Raw genomic sequence first — 7945 nt, 5'->3', positions numbered from 1 at the left:
GGGACTACCCCACCGTTACTAATCTGTATTTAGTGCATGCTACCAGCTTTTTCCACATTCAGAACTCTATCAGATCTGTACAACAAGGTAACTCAACCCTGGGAGACCAGCAGCCTTTTGAGATTGGTGACAAAGTTATCACCTGCTTAAATGCTTTGTAGTGAGGTGATCATTCTTACAATCAAGACCATCAGTCCCAGAAGTAATTTCTTAAATGAATCAATGTGTCTAATATTTTTCTGAAAAGTAGTAGTTTAGGAATTAAGTCAGAAAGCAACTTCACTTGTAGGGGACTTAAACTGTTGCAGGTACTCACAGCAAACATTACTGGACATGTCCCTGGTCTTCTTCTTGAAGACTTTTTTAATGGATTTGTTTCTTTAAAGGGAGAATGTAGCCTTTTGAGACCACGACTTGGAGAAGTAGGACCTATTTCCAGCTTTGTCAAGCACTGTGATCATGAAAAGGTCAGACATTCCCTTTTCTTTCCACTCCCCTGTTCTTCTGTGTTACTGGTGTGGCCATGCCTATGAAGCACAAGGTAATACTTCTAATTTTTCAGCAAGTTGGAAGAACTCCTGTGGTTTTTTTTTGCCCCCATAATCACTTTGTTATATGTTAGTGATCACTCAAATCATGTTCTAGTTTGAGGCTGGTCATGGATATTATTGCTTTTGGCATTAATAAATGGTTTTCTAAACAGCACATTTAAATAGGGAAACAGTTATTTCTTCCATGTCAATGAGAACAGAAGGTAACTTACTTGAATGTTTGTGAATTCTTATATTCCATTCAATTTTGTTACATGATTTGTCACATACTTTTACTATTCACTCTCTTTTGACTATGATACCTTTCATGTTATACCTCTAAAACTGTTTCTGTTTGTTGATTTTTTCAACACTTGATTTTCATTATTTACATACCATTTTATGAAAAATCAATAAACACAAAACTTCTCACTAGTTATCAGAATGCCAACATTTATTATAATTAAATATTTATTCAATATATAAAAACTTTTTTCCACTTAATACAAAATTATCCATCACTGTAGAACAGTAACTTCCTAGACAGTGAAAGAACAAACCAAATTTTATTTCTGAAGAAAAAAAAACTTCATAAAACTTCATACCTTTAAACAATCAGAAGTGTTGGCTCCTCAAAGCAATGGATTGACCCATTCTGAGCTTGCTCAATGTCTTAGTGTCACACTCAATTTCGACAAAAACATCTACTTGTATAAAAGAACAAAACAAAACACAAAAAAGTACACTATCACAGTAATTTCTAAATGCTACTTTCACAAACATCGATGGATGCTTTAAACTTTCAGCTCCTGAGTTGTACCAATTATTAACTGGTATGTTGAAGGATTTGAAAACTTCACCTGGAGCAGAGAAGCAGGTCATTTTGTTGAAAAGAATGACTTCGGGAAAACTGAATGCTTCTACAGAGGAGGTTTGTAAATAGGTTCCTGCCTTGTTTCCTTTCATCATTTACAAACAAGATTACTTTCCAGATGCAGCTAAACTGATTACTGCTTTTAGTTTGTGTGACTAACAGAAGGGAAATTATCACTTACCATGAACTGAAAAGCATTGGAAAAATAATGATGGCTCTATTATCGTAAAAAAAAATATAAAAACTGGCCCGAGAAGACTACTAACTTAGATCAACCACCCACATTCATAATGGTGTTTTTCTGTTTATCATATTTACATAAACATTCACTGTTTATTTGTAAGACTTCAGTTGGCACTTCTCGTACATCCTAAAATTTCATTGACTTCAGTGGGTATATAGCCAGCTCAGGCCTAATGTTTTGAATTACTCATTGTGTATTTATTTCTATCTGAATGAAATTCTGGTAGTATACCTCCCAGTCTAAGCACCAGGCAACTCTTTAATATTTACACTGGAAACAGAAATCCATAATCAAAGGAGAATTTCTGAAAAGATTAGGCCATGTTGGAAGTTCTGGTCTTAGTTACAAAATGATTCATCAATTCACTGCAGTTTTGAAGCTAATATAACAAACCTGAGGTCTGAACCAAAGCAAGTAGCCCAAAGTTAGCAGTGTTTTTTTCCTTCCTATAATCTCTGCCAATCCCAGTGAGGCATGTTTATTACAAACTTTTACAAATTATATGCTAACATAAACCCAAGGCAAATCCTTGTCTGGAAAAAAGTTCTTGGACTACTAGTAGAAGTCTTCTAAAAATATAACTCAGAAAAGTGTATGACTTGAAATAGAGTCATTTCAAGGGTAATTTGGGTTGCTATGTCTTCAACACACAGATGAGAAATCTGTGATTTCTGGGCAGATTAGGTTTCTGGCTATTTTTTAATGTGTTTAGATTTTATGAAACAGCCCTTGGAAATACTGTTAAAGCTGAATCAAGGATTAAGCTTATTCACTTCTCTTATTTCTGTCAGTCTTCATTGTAGGAGAAAGACACTCATGGACAACCTTCTGTTTAATCTGATTTCACTTATCACAATGAGTTTCATTTGCAATTTATTATCTGTTTGGATCCCAGTTCATGCTTGTGCAAAATGGTAGATTATTATTTTCTTGGTTTCTTCCGAGATGTGTATGGTAAGTGATTATTTAGGGCACAGTCTATTTTCCTGGATTTACACTCCAAAATATACAGTTTTCCAATCTAGATGCACCTGCATCTAGACGTTCTGTATCAATAACACTGTAAATAGGTATAGAAATTAAACCTCTTCATTTGTGCCTTTCTGCTCATCATTTACCAAACACTGAGGCAGGGTGTGAATATAGACCATGCTTGGTGCTTTCTGTGACTTGTTCACAAACTCATTCAGTTTCAGCCTCAGAGAAGCTGTAGGAGTCTCATGTTTCTTGGTAAAAGTTGGGTTAGACCATTACGATTCAATCATTTTATAACATTTATGAATCATGTGGTCTGCAAAAGTGTATCACATAAATAAGAGACTAGCTCCAGTCCCAAGCTGTCACAACAGTCACAGAGAGGAGCACTGAAATCCATGACCATGGGTAAAGGGGTCCCTGCACTGATGTAGACCTAGCACAAAAATCATTTTTTTTAACATTATTCTAAAAAATCATTGTTTTTAACGTGTTATTCTAAAGGACATTTGAGTTGAAAGCACATCAAAGGTCTTTGAAGCTGGTGCCCTGTGTCAGATACTACTATATCACAAAAATCCTTTCATGAGCTAATCAAGCTTCAAAGCAAAAGCAATGAATTTTTTCATCTGGCTGAAGCAGTTCTTGACTGGCAGGCATATCTTTGAAAACTGTCATCATCTTCTGCCATTAGATAAGTTTATAACATTTTTAAAATCTGTGTTGTCATCAAATCCCACCACTTCTCTACTGGTGGTTTTCAGAGAAAGTACCATCAAGAATAAAATATTTATTGTGGAAATATTACTCTTACTCCTCTACAAGAGATGATCATAGCAAGGCCTTTTGAGTAAGTTTCTAAAACATTTCAAAACATTGAGTTGGAAAGAACTTCCATATTTATTGTTGCTTGGAAGTCTTCCTGCAGCGTCTTCTCTGGCCTTTCCGTCACCCTAACAAAAAACATGAGCATGTGAATGCAAAACGTGATATATCCCTGACAATTTTCATGCTCTGTCTCTCTTCACAGCTAGGACATTTAAGAAATTAAAAAAATAAAACAAAATACTTGACATTTATTGAAGGGAAGAGGTTATGGAATTATGTCAAACAGAACACTAGGAGAATAAAGCCTGCCAGTAAGTTTAACTCTTTCTACAGTTTTATTGCTCATCATAATTATTAACATCTTTAGTTAGAACGCCATTTGGATATCATTAAAATAAATGCAAACGATCTTGGATTGTCCTTAAGCTTTTTTTTAGACATGCTTTTTTTGTCACTCAGCTCACTAATGAATCATTTTTATGATAGAATACTAAGGTATGTACATTAAACAGATTAGCAATGTCCAATGTCCCATTGAGCTAGAAATAAAATTGCACAGGTTTATTGTTATATTGCAAAGGACTTGAAATAAATGCTTGTGAAGAAAACTGCAACTTCATTTAACAAACACTTTGCAGTGCATCCTTAATACACTACATTCACGTTATGAACCTGGGCCTTCTGGAACTGAAGTCAATCTCAGTTGGAGCTTTGCCTTTAGTTGGGTTGCAACACCCTCTCCATATATTTTTACGTCCCATGTAGCAACAAGAGGAGGAGACAGGGAATCAAACTGAAAAAAAGTCTCAGACCATTTGAAAGTAATTTGTTCTCTGCCTGCTAAACAATCTGAGACAGTGATTTAAATTAATCCACTTTTTCACTGAAGCAGGGTAGAAGCACTTGGTAGGGTATATAACAAATCTAAACTGTTGAAAACGTAACCACCATATAAAAAGTAGGAATGAAAAATTGAGACAATAGTTTCTTAAATTGCTCCTCTAGATCCACTAAAGGATATCCGATTGCATACTCACCAAGGCTTTTGCAGTTCTAGCTAATTACTTCTTCCAAAGCCAAGAGATTAGGTTGTTTTTTTCATACCACTTTTCTAGAAGTACTAATTCATCTCAAATTGATTTCATCCTTAATGTAGCCAGATAACTAAATGACTTCCTTGCACAGTTTGCCAAACAGTCTTCCAAAGCACACAAAGTCTCTCTGAATTATAGATAAGGCTACTTAGCTAACAGTACATTTTGGCACATATTACAAATATGGTCCCAAAGGATCATTTTTGTTATGGAACACAACACAGTCATGATTAATAAATTGCATCTTTATATAGCACGTTTTGAAGATAATGGCAAATAAGCAAAATAAAAAGTTAACAAAAGACAATATTCTTCCCTCTGCTTGCATGGGAAAAGGAATTTGAGGAAAGAACTTTTGCCTCTTCGTCTAAAGAATAACACCAGGAAATCTATGTGGTAGGATCTTTGCAATCTTTTTCAGTTTCCTTCCTCTATAAATATTTCCTCCCATAGTGGGTATGTGGGAGAAAGATCAAGTTGGAATAACTCCCTTGAACATCCTTTGAGCAGGAGTGCTACTTGCTTTTGGGGGTTGGGTTTCTTTCATTTTTTTGCTTTGATTTTTTTTTTAAGTTCAATGCAGAAGTGATGACTGAGCAGATTCAATGAGCAGTCTGTGTACCCTCAGGGAAATACAGACCCACAGGACCTCCCCAGTGGCTTCCAGTCTTAATAGGACTGAAAAGTCATTGCTTTGTTACTGTTATCTTTAAAATGTTAAACTAGAAAGTGAAGATTTTCTGCCAATCTGAGCCTAAAACTGAAGAGTCCAACAGTTTAGGTCTGGAATAAAATACATCTGCTTAGCATTTGTGCTTCCTGCTGGAAATCTCATTGCAAATTCTTCCAGAGCAACGTTCCACAGACATCTGTAGCCTGTCATAAATGGAGTGCCCCTCCAGCCACACGTTCACACAAACATTCAACTATGTGCTCTCATGAAATAGCAGGAGAATGGTACCTCTCCGTGTGATATGAGTTTGGTTCAGCACTGATTCCTCACTTTGCCAGGCTGTTACAGCTCAGCTCACTGCAGAGGTAGTCAAAACAATCTGATCTCTCTGCCAATTTGCACATATGGCTTTCTCTGTGCTCCCTGTAGAAGTATACAGAGTAAAGGATTTTGCTGTTTTTTTCCTTTTATTCATCTTAATAAAGTTTTTCTCATCAGACAATGGTATCTTCCATGATTTTTCTGAATTTAATAGAAAAGTTCTGAAAAAATAGAACGACTCACTGTTATTTCATTCTGTATACTGAGACAGTGTTCATTGTGGTATGGGTGAAGAAAATGATTTTCACAGGTCTCTGGCTTGATATTCCATCCTCATATGTATATGACCCTGTGATTGAATACTGATTGCACTAATTTACTTGAATGATGCAGCTGTCCCTCAGTAATCCTAGCAGTTTGCGACCATCAAGTACCTGCCTGTCAATCTGATGTACTCTGTGTTAATAAAGTACTCATTGCAACAGAAACCTGAGTACCATTCCCTCCTCTGCCAAGGAACATTTAACTAAGTTGATCGATCAGTTGCACTCTCCTCCCCATCCCTCAAAGTAAGCAATACACACTAAGCAAAAAACCTCAGTAAGATCAGAAGCTGGGAGCCAGAGACATATGCTTTCAGGCCAAAGAGGATTTTTGAAAACAGGTCCCCACTTAGGTGAGTGCTTTAAATACTGGGATGGGATTTCCTTTGGCCAGTTTGAACATGTTTAATTCAAAGACCAGATTCACGGTAGAGAAACCTAAGTAGAGTAAAATGCCTTACTCTAAGGGATACAGCTGACTTCTTGCTGTTTTTCTCTGGAAGAGTTCAGCTCGCTTGTCTCCAGTGACATTACTCTGAGCTGACTTAGCTCTTCCCGTCCGTTCATTAAGGAAGAGAAGTGCCTACACTTGGAACAAAAATCCCTACCAGCTGGCAGGATGCCTTCAAGTTAGGTGTTGCACTAGCCAGCATTGTATTCTTTGCAGATTTACCCCTGAATTTCTTGCATGTAAAGCTGCTCTTTTTAAATATTAATTGATTAAATAGTAATTAATTAGAATTAGCTTTCACTCAATATTCTTCAAGGTAGTTTTAAGATGCAGGCACCAATAACAACTGGCTGTATTCAGAAGAAAAATGTGGCTTACACTGAAATCACAGTTAAGAATAGATGAGATACATAACATTTCTTAGTTTTCCCCTATGCTAACATTTTCTGAATAACTACTATCTATGTCCAACACATTTTCTTCTTTTTTGTTCAGTTAATGTTCTGTGTTTTGACTTATACATGTTTGTCCTGTAACACTAGCAAAAGAATCCTGTTGTAATTTTGATAATCTTTTGCATAAAATTTCATTTTAACTTAGGATGATCATGACAATAAAATTTTGAAAATGGCTTCACTGAAGTCTAGTTTTAGGTAAGCAAATATTTTGTATATGTCCTCATTTCCAGCTGAAAGCAACACTGTTACCATAAGAGGGTTAAATTCATGCAGCTAGTGCCATACTTAAATCTCTACAACTAACTTGGAAAATTCTCTGCATAAGCATTGCACGCGTAACATCTTTTAATTGATGTATTTGAAAATTAATTTGACTTATGATAGCTTGAGTTTATCTGGTACCTGAGTTTTTCTTAAAATTCCTAGACTCTGACAATGTAATCAGGTGTTTCCATCATAATCTTATCCACTTAAGTAAATCAAAATAGAGTTTACCAACATTGTTTGGAATTTATCTTTCTTTTACAAAAGGTTTTTTGAGGGCATAAAGATATTTAGTAGGGCCCCTTGAAACAGACACTAACAGGCCGAGCTCCAAAATTTTACCTTTTTTACATCTATAACTTCTCTTCATCTAAGAAAACACACACACACAACAAGACCCACAATTTGATGCTCTGCTTATGTCTGGCAAGAACCCTGATGGCAGAATTAGCTTCAAGAAAGCAAATGTCGTCTTGAAATATTTCTTAGCATTTTTTGTCTGATCCATAATTACACGCCTTCCAATAAAAAGGAAGAAATAACTTGTTGTGTCTGATGATAGCTGAGGTCTCAAATTCTTTCAGTATCAATAACACTTTCCTTCCTGTATTTGACTTCATTCCACCTCATGCTGACCAAAGTTTTTGGCAGTGAAAGGACATGTCAACTTCTGGACAAATCCTGCATGGCTGTGTATGGCATAATCTACAGCTGAATGGAAATGAATAAGTAATTATCAATCTTTGAAACAATGGCTATGTAAAGCAAAGTATCAGACTTGCAGCTTTTTCTAGCTCCTCATTAACAACTCAGTTAAAGTCATTTTGGGTGAATTAAAATTGCTCCTCAGATTACACATTTCTATTAAGAAAAAGGAGGGGGAGGGATAGAAAAGGGGGAAGATAGGAAT

General features: G+C 35.8%; 1 long non-coding RNA gene across 1 annotated transcript in view; it reads right to left on the bottom strand.

Annotated features, from left to right (window-relative positions):
• Positions 1 to 830: 830 nt before the first annotated feature.
• Positions 831 to 7945, bottom strand: part of LOC106042458 (uncharacterized) — a 226541-nt gene continuing 219426 nt past the window's right edge. Inside the window, exon 8 of the long non-coding RNA XR_010831078.1 lies at positions 831 to 3576. This is a non-coding gene — a long non-coding RNA (uncharacterized lncRNA). The remainder of the gene's footprint in view (positions 3577 to 7945) is intronic.

This window comes from Anser cygnoides, chromosome 4 (genome assembly GCF_040182565.1).
Source record: "Anser cygnoides isolate HZ-2024a breed goose chromosome 4, Taihu_goose_T2T_genome, whole genome shotgun sequence".
NCBI classification, from domain to species: domain Eukaryota; kingdom Metazoa; phylum Chordata; class Aves; order Anseriformes; family Anatidae; genus Anser; species Anser cygnoides.
Note: the sequence above shows the minus strand (reverse complement) of the source record. Positions and strands in the feature narration are given on the sequence as shown.